Genomic DNA, 20,078 nt, shown 5'->3' on the forward strand with positions numbered 1-20,078 from the left:
GGTTCCCCTAACCAGCCATGCTGGTGTACGCATCTGAGACTTTGTATGTGCTGTTCCTGTTGCCTGGAATGCCCATCCCCTCCTTGACCTAGCAAGGACCTCCTCATCTTTCTAGACTGAGGGGGTCTTTCTCATTCCCTATTAGAACACATTTTAGGGAGGCCTAGATGGCTCAGTCAGTTAAGCGTCTGACTTTTGATTTTGGCTCAGGTCATGATCTCAAGGTCATGGGATAGAGCCCTGCATCAGGCTCCACACTAGGTGTGGAGCCTGCTTGAGATTCTCTCTCTGCCCCTCACCCCCCTCTCTAAAAAAAAAAAACGAAAAAAAACACCAAAAAAACCACATTTTAACATAATGCTGACAATAATGACTTAAAAGCCAACATTTCTACATAGCAGGCACAATTCTGACTGATTTATATATTACATGTAGACAGATAATTATATTTATTAATATATATTAGCTCATTTTATCCTTACAACCTTGATAGGTACTGTAATTATCATTTCCATCTTATAGGCAGGAAAACTGATACACAGAGAGTTTAAGTGACTTCTTTACCTAAAGTGGAATGCCTGGGCTCCTGGGCGGCTCAGTCGGTTAAGTGTCTCCCTTTGGCTTATAGGTCATGATCCTGGGGTCCTGGGATCTGAGTCCACACTGGGCTCTCTGTTCAGTGGGGAGTCTACTTCTCCTACTGCCCCTCCCCCCCCACTTGTGCGCATGCTCTCTCTTTCTCTTTTGCAAAAATAAATGAAATCTTTAAAAAATTAAAAACAAATAAAGTGGCATGCCTAATAAGTGATAGAGTGGGATTTATACACAGCCAGTTCAGCTTAAGAGTCCGTACAGTTCAGCCCTGCACTACACTCCCTCACTCACTGTCTTAAATATTTGCCATCTAACTTACGTAGCTTTTGAGCAACCAGATTCAGTTAATGTTTGATGAATGAATGAATGAATGAATGAACTCATTAAAATTTAATGAAATGAAGAAGTAGGGCTTATCTTCATTCATGTAAGATGTCTGCTATGCCAAAACTATTTTATTTCATAGGACATAGAAAAAAATTTTTAAAACTATATTTTGAGAGTAAAATCCCATACATCCTATTTTCATTTTATCTTCTTGCCTTTTACATGGAATTTATATGGATTTCCAAGCCTAAGTTTTTTCAAGTCAGTGAAGAGAGAGGTCCTCAAGACCTTCTAATGACCTGCTTACCATGACGTCCTGCCCATGACACAGGCAGGTGTCAGCTCCATACTGAGCAATCTCTATGCTTAAGTCGCCAGGGAGACAGATCCACTGAGAAGTGACCTAATGCCAAGTGAATTATGGCCGATGCTGGAAGAACATCCTATCTCTGCACCCAGGCCAGGGACAGAGTTGTTCCAACCAGGGATGTCTGTGAGGGCTTTCTGCAAGAGGTGAGATCTGGACTGAGTCTTGAAAGATTTTGATAATTGGAGAGAAGGGAGAAGAGCATGGAAGTCCAGAGAACTTTTGGACCCCCACGTTTGGTGGTAGGAAGAGTCGGGCAGCCAAGCAGGGGGCAAGAGAGGATGTGGTGGGAGGTGAGACCACCAGGCCGGTAGGTAACCATCCTTAGTGGGGTGGCAAGAGGCTGAAATTGCCTTCATGTTCATCCTGGTTGACTGTACATTTTTGGACAAGTGGTTGATTTTTTTATTTTCATTTTCTGTCCTATATGTAAATTAAGCATTCAAACCTGGGGAAAAGCTCAAATGAGAATCCCCAGGGCAGGAGAATGTGCTGATGCTACATGCTGATGCTCACTAGCTTCACCACCCAACCAACCAACATCTTCAGTCTCCCTATGCTCACTTCTGAAAGGTGGTGGAGCTCTGCTACTTGCTGGCTTGGCAGATCATTTGACTTCTCTGTGCTACAATTTCCTTAGGTTGTTTTTGAAGATCAAATTAGTGAAGACACATAAAACATCTAGAACATGGTCCAGCTTCCAATAAGCGCCTGGTAGACATCAGCTAAAATGAATACTGTAGCCAAGGATCTTCCTAACGATGCAAATCTCACTGGGTTATCCCTCTTTTAGGCCACAGGATTTGGCCTTCAATGCCACCTCTCTCTAGTCCCAGAGATCTCCCCATAGGTGTGGTTCCTGTTGACCTAAGCAATACCCTCCTCATCCACCAAATGCCTGAGTCAGTCTCCCCCTCTTTTTGCCCCTGCCCACATAGGCCCACTAGGCTGATACACTGGTTTCTTGGGATACGATTAATTCTGATCTGTGCCTGTTGGGCCCGGACAGGGGAGCAAAGCTGCAAAGAAACCTGAGTAAATGCTTTCTGGGAGTTCATAGGGCACAAGGCCAATTTCAGTTTGAGGGTCAGCCAGGTTCCAGGCATCAGAACTAGGTCCCCAGAGAGTAGACATTGGTGCCTCTGTGTCTCCTCGGGGGCAGCCAGCTCCTAGTCCTGCATGTACCCAGGCTTGGGAAATACCTTTGGCTGTTTGCACGACAGGGTCAGAGCAGCATCCAGCTATGCAGTAACAGCCCAAAGACCTCTGAGAACTAGGTTGGGATAGGATACAAATCTGGCTCTTCCCAGCAAAGGGGCAGGTGGAGAGGGATTAGCTTATAAAACAGAGCCTTGGTGGCTCAGCTGTTAAGCGTCTGCCTTCAGCTCTGGTCATGATCCTGGGGTCCTGGGATCAAATCACGTCAGATTCCTTGCTCAGTGGGGAGTCTGCTTCTCCCTCTTCCTCCCCCCCACCTCCCCCCCTGGGGTTATGTTCCCTCTCTCGCTGAAAAAAAAAAAAACAGAGCGTGGGCCCCTTCCCCATGCCAGGCCCAACTGGTTGCAAACCAAGAGGGCCTTGACAGTTCTCTTTGAACTCTTAGGTTCACCTTCCCCCCTATCTTGCCCTTCTCACCCACTTCTGGGACTTTCTGCCAACACCTTCCACCTTGCAAAAGCTTTCTCTTAAATCCCAGGAACCAAGAGTTTCCCTCGATTGCTGTGTTTTTGTTTTTTGGCTTTTGTTTTTTTTGTTTGTTTGTTTTGTTTTTTTTTTAAAGATTTTATTTATTTGACAGAGAGAGACACAGCGAGAGAGGGAACACAAGCAGGGGGAGTGGGAGAGGGAGAAGCAGGCTTCCCGCGGAGCAGGGAGCCCTATGTGGGGCTCGATCCCAGGACCCTGGGATCGTGACCTGAGCCGAAGGCAGATGTTTAACGACTGAGCCACCCAGGCGCCCCGATTGGCTTTTGTTTTTTAACAACTTGTGCCGTGGTGAGATTTCTCGTGTGTTTATACTACTGTGGTGCATTCATCAACTTTGGAACAATTTCAGCCATAGCTTATTCTAAATGGTTTCAGTATCTCTTCTGTCCCAGCCACCGTTTCTCAAAGATGGTCTGCACTGGACCACTCAGGAGTTTGCTAACAGGGCCCCACCCAAATAAGAATCTCCCAGGAACTCAGGAGTCTGTGTTTCCAGCAAGTTCCAGGCTGTCTCAGTCCCACTGTACCAAGACCACTCAGCCAGTGCTGTGGGTGCTTCAGTGGCAGGGCCTGGATGTCACTCACCTCTGTGTCCCCAGTCTCCATGGGGCCTGTTTGTTGAATGGAACATTCACTGGGGACTGAAGTCAGCAAAACTGGGGCCACCTCCCTTCCCAGGCTCCTAAAGTCCTGATGCCTAAAGGATGACACTCGCACCATGAATTTTAGGCATCAGCTGGCAGAGGAAAGAAACTCTTTGGGGGCTTTGAGGGACTCCCCCAAATTCACTAAAGAAGACTTCAGGGAAATCACTCGTGCTGACTTAACCACACTGGACCTCTGTTCTCTATAAAATGCAGATGAACATTTCTGTGGTGAGGGCTGAGGGGATGAAGTCAGCCTCAAAAGTTAGAAGTTCTGGGTGTCACACTTCTCTTTGGGGTTAGGTGTAGGGGAAAAAACAACTGAGCAGGTGAGAAATTATTACTTGCAAGCTACTTCCTAGAAAATACAGAAAGAAACAGACAGATAATATACCGGGCTAATAAATAAGCACACACCTTGTGTGTGTGGGTTAGATCAACTTTACTGAGGTGGAATTTACATACAATGCAGTGTATCCATATAGGTGCATTGTTTGATGAATTTTGACAAATGTGTTTACTTGTGTAACCTCTATCACAATATAGATCATTTCCATCAGTCTAAAGTTTCCTTGTTGGGGTGCCTGGGTAGCTCAGTCATTAAGTGTCTGCCTTCAGCTCAGGTCATGGTCCCAGGGTCCTGGGATTGAGCCCCGCATCGGGCTCCCTGCTCTGCGGGAAGCCTGCTTCTCCCTCTCCCACTCCCCCTGCTTGTGTTCCCTCTCTCGCTGTCTCTCTCTCTCTCAAATAAATAAATAAAATCTTTTTTAAAAAATAAAAATTAAAAAAAATAGAAGTTTCCTTGTTCCTTTTTGCAATCGATCTATCCCCACCTGGCCCAAGGAGCCCCAAATCTGCCTTCTGCTGCTTTGGATTAGATTGGCATTTCCTAGAATTTCAAATACAAGGAATCACCCAGTATGGACTCTTTGTCCTTCCGGCTTCTTTTGCTCCACATAAGAGCACGAGATTTGTCTGTGTTTTTGTTCCTATTAGTAATCTGTTCCTTTTTTATTGCTGTACTGTGTTCCATTGTATGGCTACACCGCAATTTGTTCACTCATTCTCCTGTTGATGAAGATTATGGTTGTTGTAGTTTGGGGCTATTGTGAAAAAGTTGCTGGGAACATTCTTCTACAACTCTTTTTGTGAACATGTTTCTCTCTCTCTTGGGAGCAGAATTGGCGAGTTATATGGCAAGTTTATGTTTTCGGTTTTGTTTTTTATTTAAGTGGTCCCCCCCCCCATGGAGCCCGATGCAGAGCTTGAACTCACAACCGTGAGATTAAGACCTGTGCTGAGGACAAGAGTCAGCCACTTAACTGACTGAGCCACCGGGGTGCCCTGGTAAGCAGAGGTTTAACTTCAAAAGAAACTGCCAAACTGTGTTTCAAAGTGGAAATGTATGGTTCCCACCAGCAAAGTGTGAGAATTCCAGTTGCTCTACATCTTTGTCAGCTCTTGGTGTTGTTGGTCTTTTTTAATTTTAGCAATTCTGGTTAGGCGTGTAATGGTCTCTCCCTGAGGTACACATATGCCCACCCCTCCAAGTTCATCTGGAACCATTCCTCCTGCCCGCACACTTCTCCCCAGTTGCTCCAACCATATCTCTGTTTCTCCCATGCTCTAGGCTCCTTTCCCGGAATACTCATCCTCTTGAAGTTTCCATAACTGACCCCTTCTCATCATTCAGATCTCAGCACAGATGTCACCTCCTCGAAGTCTTTCATCATCCTCTCTAATGGTGTCCTCAGCACTTTTTATCCCATTTACCCTGTTTGTGTTCTTTGTAGCAGTGAGCACTATCTGAAAGAATCTTATTTGTCTACTTGTCCTCTGCCCCATGAGAACCTTAACTCCATGAACAAAGGAATCTTGTCTGTGTTATTTACCTAGAACAGTGCCTGATAGATAGTAGATGTTCGATATATATTGCTGAATGGCTTTGCAGTCCAAAATATGCATTCAGCATATTGGCCTTTGAGGTCCTGGGATTTAAAGGGTATGCACATCAACAAAATACAAATATTTAAAATATAAATTATTTGTGTTGTCTGGGGCTTATTCAATTTTGCATGTAAATATGCTTAGAAATCTAAAAATATAGAAAAATAGAAAGAAGAGGAAAATTGACCATCGTTTCACCAAATTACTGTGATTTAAAAGTGTAAAACATTTCACATTATTAACTAGTTTTAGATTTTTTATTTATTTTATTTTTTGTTTAAAGAGTTTATTTATTTGAGAGAGAGACACAGCGAGAGAGGGAACACAAGCAGGGGGAGTGGGAGAGGGAGAAGCAGACTTCCAGCTGAGCAGTGAGCCCGATGCGGGGCTGGATCCCAGGACCCTGGGATCGTGACCTGAGCCAAAGGCAGACGCTTAACAAATGAGCCACCCAGGCGCCCCTAGATTTTTAATTTTTTTAAAAGTTAGCTTTTGAATAAGTAATATTTGCACATAGAGAAAATTCAAACAGTATATCCTTCCGGAAAAGGCTGCTCATATACAAACTAGGTATATCTATTTGCATTTTTCCCCAAAATAGCACCATACTGCATACATTGCTCCGCACCTTGCTTTTTTCACTTAACAGTTTATCTTAGAAATCATTCCACATCAATAGGTGTATCATTTAAGACTATATTCAGCTGTGAGTGACAGAAAATTGAAAATATCAGTGCCTTATAAGATTAGACATTGAATTATCTCTCATTAATAAAATCTAGAAGTAAGTATCCAGGCAACACTAGGACCCAGCAATGATCAGATTCCTTCTGCCTTTTGCTGTGACATCCTCAGCATGGGGCTCTACTTCGTGGTCCAAAATGGCTGTCTGAGCTCCACGCATTAAGTCTGCATCTAGCCAGCAGAAAGAGAAAAGGAAAGAGAGGGACATGCTTCCTCCCATTAGGGATACTTCCTATGACATTTCTGTTCAGCTCTCATTGGCTGGAACATAGGGACACATCTAGCTGTAAGGGAGGCTTGGAAACATTTCTTTTTTCTTTTAAGTAGGCTCCATGCCCAATGTTGGGCTTGAACTCATGACCCTGAGATCAAGACTCAGAAACTCTACCAACTGAGCCAGCCAGGTGCCCCTGGGAAACATTCTTTATTCCAGGTAGCCATGTACCATTTGAAAATCAGGAGATGAGGGGAAGAGATTTTTTTTTTTTAAGATTTTGTTTATTTAAGAGAGAGCGAGAGAGAGCATGAGCTGGTGGGAGGGGCAGAAGGAGAGGGATTAGCAGAGTCCCCACTGAGCAGGGAACCCAATGCGGGGCTTGATCCCAGGACCCTGAGATCACGACCTGAGCCAAAGGCAGAGGCTTAACCAACTGAGCCACCCAGGCACCCTGAGGAGAATGGATATTGGGGGATGACCAACAATCTCTTCTATAGCATACATAGATTTGCCTCATTTTTAAAAATTGAATTTTTTATAGCCAGCTGTCCAACAAAAAGTGGGAGCCCTTCAGCAAGCCTCATGTTCTGCACTTCCAAATTGAAGTCTCCCTTGGGTGTATGATTGGTAGAGTTAGGTTACATGTCCATGTTCTAGTTGCCAGGGAGGCTGGGAATTTGAGTTCTGACTTTCAGGTTGAGGACAAAACTCATAAGAGGGGAATTCTCCCAAATAGATAAAAGCCACTTAGAATATGGACCAATCCTCCTGTCAAAGACAACTGCCTATGCTAGATTTTGAAATTATAAAATATTTTTTAAATCTTTTTTTTTTTTTTTTTTTTAGATTTTATTTATTTGTCAGAGAGGAAGAAAGAGAGAGAGCACAAGCAGGGGGACTGGCAGGCAGAGGGAGAAGCAGGCTCCCCACTGAGCAAGGAGCCCGATGCAGGACTCGATCCCAGGACCCTGGGATCATGACCTGAGCCAAAGGCAGACACTTAGCCAACTGAGCCACCCAGGCATCCCAAAATATTTTTAAATCTTAAAAGCATCAAAAATCTAACAAGATAGTGAGGAATTACTGAACCAAGATACATGAAAAGATAGGAATGCAGAGAGATCAGAGTTGCCAGATAAAATACAGGACTTCCAGTTATATTTGGATTTCAGATAACCAACAAATATTTTTTTTTTAGTGTGTATCCCAGTCAAATTTGAATTTCAGATAAACAATAAATTATTTTTTAGCATAAGTGTGCCCATGCCATACTTGTGAAATACTCATACTAAAAAATGGTTTATTTTATTTGAAATTCAAATTTAACTGGATGTCCTGTATTTTTATTTATTAAAGCTGGCAACCCAAGCAGAGAAGTGAGTCCAGCACTTGGGGCTGCTTTTGTCCACAGGCGTTTGCCAATTTGAGTCATCAGAGAGGTTGAGCTGTGCTTTCGAAAGCTTATTAGGATTAGGGGTACAAAATTGGAATGCAGGGCTTACCAAGGTTGGAGACTCTGATAAACCACCCCTATGGTAGACTATTACTTTGATAATCTGCAGTGAACCATGGCTATGGGTATTCACGCTCCGTGTACTCCCCTTGACTCTGGGCTGGCTCCATGACCCATTTTACCCAATAGAATGTGATGGAAGCAATGTTGTACCTGGTCTGGTTGAAGCCTTAAGAAGGTGGCTTCCATATTTTGACTCTGGGGGAAGCCAGTTGCCATGTAATAAGTCCAACTACCATAAGAAATGGGAGCTAACTAAGGAATTGGTGATGTGTAGCCAGCTGGATTTCAGAATTGCTATGGGCTTGTGGCTGCTACGTGTCTGCCAGTTCCTCCTTTTTGAATAGGAATGTATTTTAGGATTTTCCTTTCTCTGCCTCACCATTTCCTGTGGTGAGCAGGTCACTTGTCTCTTTAGTTCAAAGGTTGTCAGGTCCAGAGGAGGATCACTTAAGAAATCTCATTCAGGGGCGCCTGGGTGGCTCAGTTGGTTAAGCGACTGCCTTCGGCTCAGGACATGATCCTGGAGTCCCGGGATCGAGTCCCACATCAGGCTCCCTGCTCAGCAGGGAGTCTGCTTCTCCCTCTGACCCTCCTCCCTCTCATGCTCTCTGTCTCTCATTGTCTCTCTCGCAAATAAATAAAATCTTAAAAAAAAAAAAAAAAAAAAAATTATAAAAAGAAATCTCATTCAAACCTAGACTTGATTTAGATGATGAAATTGTGGACCTCGAACCCAATCCTGGTAGAGCAATGGGGTGAGATTTTGGGGGATTAAAGGGTGGTGAGAATATTTTGCATAGGGGAGAAAATGAAACATTAGGGGACAGAGGGAAGACTGATAGGTTGATATTTGGTGGCCCCCAGTAAACCATGTATCTGTACTCACATCATTATTAGTTCCCTCCCCTTGAATTTGGACTGGCCTGTGACCTGCTTTCACCAACATAACATGGTGCAAATGACACTGTTGGTTCCAGATCTAAACCTTTAGAAGGCCTGGCAGCTTCCACATTTGCCCTTTAGAGGAAACCAATCACTATGTAAAAGTCATTATCTTGAGACAACCATACTGTGACAAACCCAACCTAGCCTCATGGAGAGACCATATGGAGAAGAACCCAGGACCCTCGCCAACATCCCAGCTGAGGTCCCACTTGCCCTCCCATGTGAGTAAGGCCATCTTAGAAGTAGATCATTCAGGACTCCTCAAGCTGCCCCAACTGGTGCCACACACAGACCAGTTGTCCCTGCTCCAAACTGCAGAATCATGAGCAACTAAATAGTTTTTAAAAAATTTTTTTAATTTTAATTTTATTTATTTTTATTTTTTTAAAAAGATTTTATTTATTTATTTGACAGAGAGAGACACAGCGAGAGAAGGAACACAAGCAGGGGGAGTGGGAGAAGGAGAAGCAGGCTTCCCGCGGAGCAGGGAGCCTGATGTGGGGCTCGATCCCAGGACCCTGGGATTATGATCTGAGCCGAAGGCAGACACTTAACGACTGAGCCACCCAGGCACCCCAATTTTAATTTTATTTTTAAAAAATATTTATTTATTCGAGGGGGGAGGGGTAAGGGGAGAGGGAGAGCGAGTCCCAAGCAGACTCTGCACTAAGCACAGAGCCCGATGTGGGGCTTGATCTCATGACCCTGAGATCATGACCTGAGCTGAAACCAAGAGTCAGTTGCTTAACTGACTGAGCCACCCAGGTGCCCCTAGAATAGTTATTGTTTTAAGTCAGGAGTAAGCAAACTATGGCCCATAGATGGCTGCCTTTTCTTTCTTTCTTTCTTTTTTTAAACAGCTTTATTGAAATACAATTAATTAACATACCATATAATTTACCCACTTTTTTAAAAAAAAGATTCTATTTATTTGAGAGAGAGAGAGAGAGTGAGAGAATGCACAAGCAGGGGGGAGGGACAGAGAGAGGAGAAGCAGACTTCCCACTAAGCAGGGAGCCTGATGTGGGGCTCAATCCCAGGACCCTGGGGTCATGACCTGAGCTCAAGGCAGATGCTTAACTGACTGAGCCACCCAGGCACCCCCAATTTACCCATTTTAAGTATGCAACTCAGTGGTCTTTAGTACGTTCACAGATATATGCAACTATCACACAACCTTAGAACATTTTTACCACCTCAAAAAGAAACCCTGTACCCTTTCCCTATGATCTTCCTATCCTTCCTTCCCCTACACTCCCAGTCCTTAGCAGTCACCAATCTACTTCCAGTCTTCTGTCTTCTCTGTTCTGGACATCTTATATGAATGGAATCATTTAATACGTAGTCTTTTGTGATTAGCTTTCTTAACTTAGTGTAACGTCTTTGAGGATCATCTATATCGTATCTTCAACCAGAAGCCATTTTTAATGGCTAAATAATATTCCATTGTATGGATGTACCACATTTTTGTTTATCTGTTCATCAGTTGACAGACATTTGGGTGTTTTTGACCATCAGTTGCTAGACCTTTTGGCTATTATGAATGATGCTAATATATATATTGGTGTACAAGTATCTGTTTGAGTCCCTGTTTTCAGTTCTTTTGGGTATATATCCAGGAGTCGAATTGCTGGGTCATATGCTAATTAGATGTTTAACATTTTAGGAAGTGCCAAACTATTTTCCATAGAACTTGTATTATTTTACGTTCCCACTGGCAATGCACAAGGCTTCCAATTTCTCCACCTGCTCACCAATGCTTAGTACCCTTGTTGAAAATCAGTTGACCACAGATGTGTGGGTTTATTTCTGGCCTCTCAATTCTCTTTCATTGATCTAAATGTCTATCCTTGTACCAGTACCAAATATTAGTTACTGTTGCTTTGTAATACATTTTGAAATCAGGAAATGTGAGTCCTTCTTATTTTTCTATTTACTTATGTTTTTTTAAGTAAGCTCCACACCCAATATGGGGCTTGAACTTACAACCCCCAGATCAAGAGTCACATGCCCTACCGACTGAACCAGCTAGGTGCCCCTTGTTCTTCTTTTTATTTATTTGTTTGTTTATTATGTATTTATTTTTAAAGGTTTTATTTTAAAATAATCTCTATACCCAACATGCGGCTCAAACTCCAAACCGTGAAAACAAGAGTTACATGCTCTACTGACTGAACCAACCAAGCACCCCTTGTTTTTCTTTTTCTTTTTTAAAAAAGATTTATCTATTTATGAGAGAGAGAGAGAGAAAGGATGTGGGTGGAGGGACATGGGGAGAGGGGGAGAGAAGCAGACTCCCCACTGAGTGGGGGAACCTGACTCAGGGCTCGATCCCACAACCCCGAGATCACAACTGGAACCGAAATCAAGAGTCGGACACTCAACCGATTGAGCCACCCAGGCACCCCATTTTTCTTTTTAAATACTGTTTTGGCTATTCTGGGTCCTTTGTATTTCTGTATGAATTTTAGAATCAACTTGTTGATTTCTATAAAGAAGTCAGATGGGACTCTGATGGGATTGCATTGAATTTGTAGATAATTTAGGAAGTATTCCCATCTTAACAACGTTAAGTCTTTTGATGCATGGACATAGAATGTCTTTCTGATTATACAGGTCTTCTTTAATTTCTTTCAACAATGTTTTGTAGTTTTCAGAGTATAATTTTGGCACTTCTTTTGTTAAATTTATTCTTCAGTATTTTATTATTACTATTTAAGATTTTATTATTAATTAATTAATTTATTTATTTTAAATTTTTTTTTAAATTTTATCTATTTGAGAGAGAGAGAGAGAGAGAGCGCTAGCAGGGGGAGGGGCAGAGGGAGAGGGAGAAGCAGGCTCCCCGCTGAGCAGGGAACCCAATGTGGGGCTCAATCCCAGGGCCCCGAGTTCATGACCTGAGCCAAAGGCAGACGCCCAACCAACTGAGCCACCCAGACTCCCCAAGATTTTATTTTTAAGTAATCTCTATAACCAACATGGGGCTGGAACTAATGACCCCAAGATCAAGAGTCGCATGCTCTACCAGGACTGAGCCAGCCAGGCGCCCCAGTGTTTTATTCTTTTTTATGCTATTATAAGTGAAATTTTTTCTTAATTTCATTTTTGCATTGTTCACTGGAAGTGTATAGAAATATAATTGATTTTTATTACTGATCTTGTTTCCTACAAACTTGCTGAATTCACTTATTATTTTTTTAAGTAAGCTCTACACCCAGTGTGGGGCTCAAACTCACAACCCCAAGATCAAGAGTCACATAATTCTACTGACTGAGCCAGCCAGGTGCCCCTGAATTCACTTATTAGTTCTAACAGTTTTTAAGTGAATTCCTTAGTATTTTCTTTTTTTTTTAAGTTTTTATTTTTTCTTTTCAAAAAAGATTATTTATTTATTTATTTATTTTAGAGAGAGAGAACGAGTGTGAGAGTGTGAGCTAGGGGAGAGGGAAAGGGAGAGAAGCAGACTCCCCGCTGAGCACAGAGCCTAACACAGAGCTCTATCTCAGGACCTTGAGACCATGACCTGAGCTGAAATCAAGAGTCGGACACTTAATGGACTGAGCCACCCAGGCACCCCTCTTTAGTATTTTCTATACACAAGATCATGTTGTCTGTGAGTAGATGTAGTAGTTTTATTTCTTCCTTTCCAATCTGGATGCCTTTTACTTTGTATTTATTGCTTAATCATCTGGCTAAAACCTCCAATACAATATTAAATAGAAGTGGCAAGAGTAGACATCCGTGTCTTGTTCCTTGTCTTTTTCTTGGAGAGGGTTATCTAGTCTTTCACCATTAAGCATGGTATTAGTTGTGGGTTTTTCACCAATGCTTTTTATCAGCTTGGGAATGGCTGCCTGGCTTTGTAAATAAAGTTTTATTGGAACACAGCCATTCCATTCATTCATGTATGGTCTATGGCTAATTTGAACTATAATGACAGAGTTGAGTAGTTGTAACAGAGACCATATGGCCTGCAAATCTAAAATATTTACCATCTGGCCCTTTAAGAAAAAGTCCACTGACATCTGTTTTAAACTGCTAAATTTGGGGATAGTTTGCTGTGAAACAATGTATAACTAAAACAACTCCCAATCTTTTGACTAGAACCTAAAAGAACTGCAACATTGGGTAAGGAGGAACCATAAATAAACAAACCCTCCCACAGACTGTTGTCCAGCTTCAGGTCATCTGGGAAAAATCAAAAGCCCTGAAATTGAGTTAAGGTGATCCTAGCTTGCTAGTGTCCCCAAATGCTTGCAGAAACAATGGAAATCCTTTTGGGAGGAAGATATTGTTATTGTGGGCTCAAATGATTTTTCAAATACAATGTCCAAAATATAACCAGGTACATGAGGAGATAAACCAACATGAGGAAGAACCAGTAGTAAAAACTGACAATTGAAGCAGACCCACAGGGTCTCTAGATTGAAATTAACAGACACAAGCCATAAAACAACTACACTTTCTCTTTTTAAGGAGATGAAAGCTGAGACTTGAAGATTATAGCAAGTCACAAAGAGATATAAGAAGTGACATAGCAGATCTGAAAAAGACTCAAATAGAAATTTTAGAACTAAAAAAAAACCAAACCAAAAAGCAAATTAAGAGCTTGATGGATGGGGTTAAAAGGAGAATTTTTTTATTTTAATTTTAATTAATTAATTTATTTTTTAAGATTTTATTTATTTATTTGACAGAGAGAGAGACAGCGAGAGAGGGAACACAAACGGGGAATGGGAGAGGGAGAAGCAGGCTCCTTGCTGAGCAGGAAGTCCGATGCGGGGCTCCATCCCAGGACCCTGGGATCTTGACCTGAGCCGAAGGCAGATCCTTAATGACTGAGCCACCCAGGTGCCTCGAGAATTTTTTTTTTTTTTTTAAAGTAGACTCCACGCTCAACATGGGGCTTGAACTCATGATCCTGAGATCAAGAGTTTTATGTCAGGCGCCCCAAGAGGAGAATTTTTTAAAAACCTGAAGACAGAATTAGTGAAGTGAAAAACAGTCACAAGAAACTTTTAGAACAAGGCATTGAAGGACAAAAGATAGAAAAAATAAATAAAAGAAAGGGATGTAGTGAGAAGGTCTAATAGGTATTTCAACTGGGGGCTCAGAAGGAAAGAGGTGCAGAAACAGTGAACATACAATGGCTGAATTTCTTTTAAAATTAATGAAAAATTATGCAGATGCGATAAGCAGCCATGAAATGACATATATTCACTCCACTATGTGTTCTGACTCTTAAAACAGTGCATCCTCGGGGTGCCTGGCTAGCTCAGTCCCTAGAGCATATGACTCTTGATCACAGGGTCGTGAGTTCAAGCCCCATGTTGGGTGTAGAGCTTACAACCCCTAGTATATCCTTCCTGTACAAATCTGCCTTTGAAAGGATTCTGAAACCAACATAAAGGTAGCTCCATAGCTGATGGAATAGGGCTTGTGTGGGCTGAGTTCAAATACAAGCTTTGCCACTCCCTGGTGCGCTACCTGTAGAAGGTTGCCAAACTTCAGTTTTCTCGGCTAATAAATAGGACTACAGGCCTACCCCACATCGTCATTGTGAGAATCAAGTGATACAGCGCACGTGAATAAACCTAGTGAACGCTAAGTGCTTTAAAAATGAGATATGGTTTGAGCAGGATCACAACATTCCCAGGGGCACTAACAGTGACAGGTAGGACTGGCTACAAAATTTGCAGGTCCCAGCGCAAAATGAAAATGCAATCCTGAAAAATTATTAAGAATTTCAAGACAGTGACAGCAGAGCATGAAACCAAGCGCAGGTCACATGCCCCTGAAGCCAGCCTTGGTAACAGGCCCTGCAAAGAACCGCTCTGTGCATTAGGAAAGGGCTGTCCGTCCCACACCCAGGTGTCTGCAGCCATAGCCCACGTTATCTTTGAGTTCTGAAGGGCAGCAGTGTTTGGGGAAATTGCAAGCACACGTGTTTCCAAATGCCAAGGAGGGCAAGTGCAGTGACCGGAGTGGTTTTCTGAGAGAGTGGGTGGGGCCAGCCAGGCTGCCATCAGAACTGTGGAACTGACTGTTCCCCACAGACTCTGGCCTAGAAAAAAAAGCCTGCAGCTGTATCTACAGGGCCTGTTGTTTGCTGCGGTGTGTTACAACACAGCCTGGCAGCCTCCGGGACCTTTCTGTCTTCCTCCTGGAAGAGCCTGGTCCCAGAGCATGTGACATGACCACACTGCCCTGCAGATTTGCCCATATTGCTCCTCGCTGTTCCCTCAATTACCAGGCTTTTCCAGGTCTGTGTGCTTTTTGCTCATGCCATCCTCTGCAGTCTGGGAATCCCCTTCCTTCCTCTTCCACATCCCTCCATCTGGCAAACACCATCTTTGAAGACTCCATCTTTTAGGACTCAGCTCTAGTGTCACCTCTTCAATGATGCCTTTCCTGCCTTTCCCAGGAAGAGCCAATTGTTCCTTCCTTGGAGCTGTCCACTGTAACCCAAGTGGTACTGACAGGTAATGTGGATGTTACTATCTCCTTGGCTAAAGCCTTCAAGGGCTGGGACAGTGTCTTCTCACCTACGTATACTCTGCACACAGTTCTTGCTATTAGTAGTTTTTTTTTTTAATTATTTGAGAGAGCGCATGCGCACGAGCAGGGGGAGGAGGAGAAGGAGAGGAACAAGCAGACTCTGTGCTGAGCCCAGAGCCTGACAGGGGGCTCAACCTCACAACCCTGAGATCATGACCTGAACCAAAACCAAGAGTCCCATGCTTAACCGAGCCACCCATGCGCCCCTATTAGTAGATTCTTAGTCAATTGGTGTTGGAAACTTTTAGAACAAATCATTGAAGGATAAAAGGTTGGGTTTGGATTTAATCAATGTGTTGTTGAATTAATGTATGAATAAATTGTTGCAGTGCCATCTGGTAAAAAGGGAAACTTTTGGCATTAAGTCAGGGCCCTTGCCCTTGAGGAGGTTTCAGTGTTGGTTCTATTTGTCCTTTCTGCAGGCACTACCTCCTGAAGGCGGGGAGGATGATTTGTTGAAGAGGCTCTTCATAAATACCTAAATGACCAACATGACATAAGGCAGAGAGCAGATGTGGAGATAAGAGATGTGGTTTCTGATCTGGTTATGAGACATCAGGTTTCCAAAGGTGACTATTAAGTTCCATACCTATGGGACTTTAGGTTTGTTTCCTCAAAAGTGAGGGGATTGAGTTAGTTATCCCCTAAAGCCTAGGTGCAGCCTGCTCAAGCCCCTCTCCTGAATCTCTCTGAGGAACTACTCAGGGGCAGCCAGCCTTCTGGCTGGAGGAATTTGGCCACTCCTGAATCGGAGTTTGCTCAGCAGGTCTACCCTTTGCGGATGACAGGGGTGGGGTGGGAAAGGGGGATCAGAAAACACAAACGTTTTTTTAAGGCCCTTTGGCATTTCAGTTGCCTCGTATCTCATGCTTGAAAGACGGAAAGCCACGGCCAAGCACGGTCTTCACAGTCACTTAGTGTCCATGGGAAATGCTACGTGCTAAACTCATTCTCAAGATGGGATTTCCCCAGGCTCAACTGGGCATTTTTGACTTCCTGGCGCTAACCTAGTCTGCTTAGCTGACACAAACAGCCCGGCCTACCCTACTCCATCCTCTGTCGGTCAGGCCGGGTAAACAGACCGGAGGGCAGAGTTTTCAGAGATGCGATTCAGATGTGAAATCAACTAGCTTGTTTAGGCATGAGTTTCTCTGGAGGTGAGAGATGGTGTGAGGGGGCGTCGGTCAGTTTCCTCCATCCCTTCCCTCCGGCCCCACAAAGGCCAAGGGCCAGACACGTGGGCTGGCGTGGAGAGGCGGAGTTTACACTAAGGCGGAGGTGCAAATGGGCGGGGGCGGGGTCTCATTTGCATGGACGGCGCGCGGCCACCAATCCGGACAGGCGGAGAGACAGCCCGCGCGCCTTTTGGGGGCGGACTGACAGCCCCGGGGCCCTATGGAAGGCGGGTCCTGCGGCCGGCGGGGGCGGGACCGCGCCGGGCGCTGCCCGGGGGATTCGGGCCGGTTCGCGGGCGCTGCCAGTCTCGGGCGGCGGCGTCCAGCGCGCGGACGGCCTGCTGGGCGGGCTGGGGGCCGAGTGGCGCGCGGGTGAGGCAGAGAGAGACGGGGCCGAGGAGCAACCACGGCGACAGGTACCGGCGCCATGGCCGCAGGGATGGGGCGGGCGGCCGCGGCGCCCCGGGAACCGAATTCCCTCCTTTGCGGTCCGGGGGCCGCCGCGCTGCTTCGGCGCCCCCTCACGCACGGTTTCCCAGCCCCCCGAGCGGTGCCTCGGGGCGAGCGGTGCCGGGGAAGCCTCGAGGCGAGCGCGCTGGATGCCCCTAGCCCAACTGCGGGGCCCCTGTGCGCCCTGCCGGCCCTCGGGGCCGGTGCTCCCTACGGGAGGCGCGGACTCGGGCGGCCGCGAGAGCCGCTCCCCGCCCCCGCCGCGCTCCCCCTTGCGGAGGCGAGGCCGGTCGCGCCCGCTCGTCCTCACCCGGCTTTTGTTTCCCGCCCGAGGTGACAGGTCCCGGCTCCGGCTCCCGTCGGCGGTCCCCGACTCGCCCGAGGCCCGGCGCCTGTGACCGCGACCGCCCGGAGCAGGCTGCGGGACCCGCCGAGAGCCGGGCGGCGCGTGAGCAGCAGCTGCTGCGGGCGGGAGAGAAACTTCGCCTTCTGGGGCCCGGGCGGCGGGCGAAGTCGAGCCGGGGTGAGCCGTGCGCCGGGACGCGGCGGGCGTGATGGAGCCGCGCACACCTGGCGGGGCCGGTGGCGGGCGAGGATAACGGAGTGTCCCACTGCTGCGCTCCTCGCTTTCGGTTTGCGCTCCCCGGGCGGTGGGTGTGGATGCGTGTTCTCCGCCTTCACCTGCCGCCATGGGACAAGTGACTGGGATACAGCATCCCGGTTCTCGGCCGCTCTTGGAGGGTGCCAGTGCAGCGCCGTTCTAACAGGTGATTATTCTCGTGCCAGGTGAAAGCCCGTTAAAACTTGATTTAGGGCTCATTATTCGGTTCACTCCTAGAACGTTAGAACTCCTTCCACTGATGTCTGAAAAGGTGTGCTCGCGACAGTATAGGAGTCAAACCCAGTACTGATTTAAAAACAATTTGAGGGGTCAGCGTGTAGATTAATTGCCTTCTTTCCGTGGACGAGCCCGGAGGAACATTGTAGTCTTACTTTAAAAAATCGGTTTCTGCAGTGGTGGCGAAAGCATGGTAAGGTACAAAGTTAGTAAATGGGGAATGCAGAACTGTAGATATCCTTCAGTGTGGTTCAGGACAGCGTGTACAGCGTTTGGCCGCCATTCAGTAAATTCTGCATGAAGTAGTTTGAGCTCGTGGTTTTGGATTTACTTTTCAGGGGTATGTTTTCCAGTGGAATAAGGCTTAGCATTGAATGGGAGCTTTCTTTGCCTCGCTGAGGGTAGACAGGAGTGTTTATTTTCATTGTCTTACCATTTTGTTAGATTGTGGACAAGGGAAAAGTTAAGGCATATTTCAGTTAAGTATTTTTAATAGTCTATGGAATTCTGCCCCCCCCCCCGAGGGTTTTTACTTTAGAGAATTAAAGTAAGTAGCTGTTTCTCTTGGTGTTTGAATCAAAATTCAAGGATACACTTGAAAAATTTTTTATTCTTTTTGGGAAATCTTTATTTGTCATACTTTCACTTACATTTTCTCTTCGTCTCTCTCCCAACTGACCTCCACTTAATCTACAGTTATGGCCCTGACCAATGTAGGGCATCTACAGAAAAAATACATTTAAAAATAATATATAACAACTATTTTTAAAATGTAGTTTATACATATTTAAGTTTATTTGTAACACTTGATTTAGCTTAATTTTTTTCTAATGTGTCTTTTATATCCATTGGGGATGATTTATGTTTAACAGAAGTGTAACTTTTTAGGAACAAAGTTATAATTTTGATTTAATTATGCTACTTTAGTAGTAGTTCACTGAATTGTGATTTTACTATTTACCTAGCTAATTAGTAACACCATTTAAAGCTGAACCCTTTAACCAATAGGCTAGTTGTGACTGGGATTTTTAAAAACAAAATCAAAGATGGTCTTTAGAAAATGTTTTATATCTCTAAAAACAACAGGCTTAAATGTTATGAGGTCTTTGTCTTTCCAACATTTAACAAAACAAATATTTTTCTGAATCTTTAATTTTTTTAGTTGTGGTAATTTTAGGTGAATTTCTTTTTTTAAAACATAATTTTAACCAGTTCAACATGAAAAACTTAAAATACTGGATTAGGCAACTAATTAAATCTTCAATTTTCTGTTTATTCTTGGATTGGAAAAGAACACATATTTTGGATTATTTAGTTTCTTAAAGGTTTCTTAGAATGACTCAGTCTAGAGAAGAAAGAACATCCTCTTTCTGTAGCTATAGAAGAAGTTATTGCTATTAAAGCTGAGTTGTCTTTTTGATGCTCAGGGTAGATTGGTTGAACAGTGACTCGTCCTGTAGAGTGGGTTTTATTCTGTATAAATAGTTGTAAGGAATCTTGTAAGTCTGGGGCTCCTCATCGTTTTGGATGATTTAAGTAATTGTTCTTTAAAGTCTATAGGAATATATTAGTTTTAACTACTATGTGTAATTTACTATGTATAGTAAGTATTATAATCTTTATCCTAAGGTAATGTTTAAATATACCACATGATAAATTAAATTTATATTTCATAGTTTTATTTACACAAAAGCATATTTTAGGGACTTTATAAAAATGTCTTTTAATTAAAAACCCATTTTCAAATTCTGTTTTTAGATATTTTACTGGGTTTTTTTGTCCACTTTAACTTGTGTAGACCATATCATAAAATTATCAACCACATTTCAGTTTCAAAATTAAGCATAAGTTGAATTCTCACATCTACACGTTAACATTGTGTGTTTAAGTCATTTATCCTCAGGTGTGGTTCCTTTTGAGTTTGGGGGTAGGCAAATATTTTTGAATGAATAAAGCCACAAAAAACAAGGCCATTTATTAATAGCTAATTTGAGGATAAATCAGATGACACTTTTAGACATGAATATGGCTTTGATAGTAATATGC

The 20,078-nt window shown here is 44.0% G+C and overlaps 1 protein-coding gene across 20 annotated transcripts in view; it reads left to right on the forward strand.

Moving 5' to 3' along the window:
- The first annotated feature begins 17,005 nt into the window (after positions 1-17,005).
- The window catches only part of FKBP5 (FKBP prolyl isomerase 5), a 119,062-nt gene continuing 115,989 nt past the window's right edge, over positions 17,006-20,078 (forward strand). For 8 of the 20 annotated variants that reach the window (XM_078055417.1, XM_078055421.1, XM_078055418.1 and 5 more), the window contains exon 1: positions 17,014-17,160. The gene's annotated coding sequence lies outside the window, so the exon portion shown is untranslated. The other 12 variants (XM_078055423.1, XM_078055424.1, XM_078055427.1 and 9 more) reach the window with 7 other exon arrangements.

This window comes from Halichoerus grypus, chromosome 9 (genome assembly GCF_964656455.1).
Source record: "Halichoerus grypus chromosome 9, mHalGry1.hap1.1, whole genome shotgun sequence".
In the NCBI taxonomy this organism is placed as follows: Eukaryota; Metazoa; Chordata; class Mammalia; order Carnivora; family Phocidae; genus Halichoerus; species Halichoerus grypus.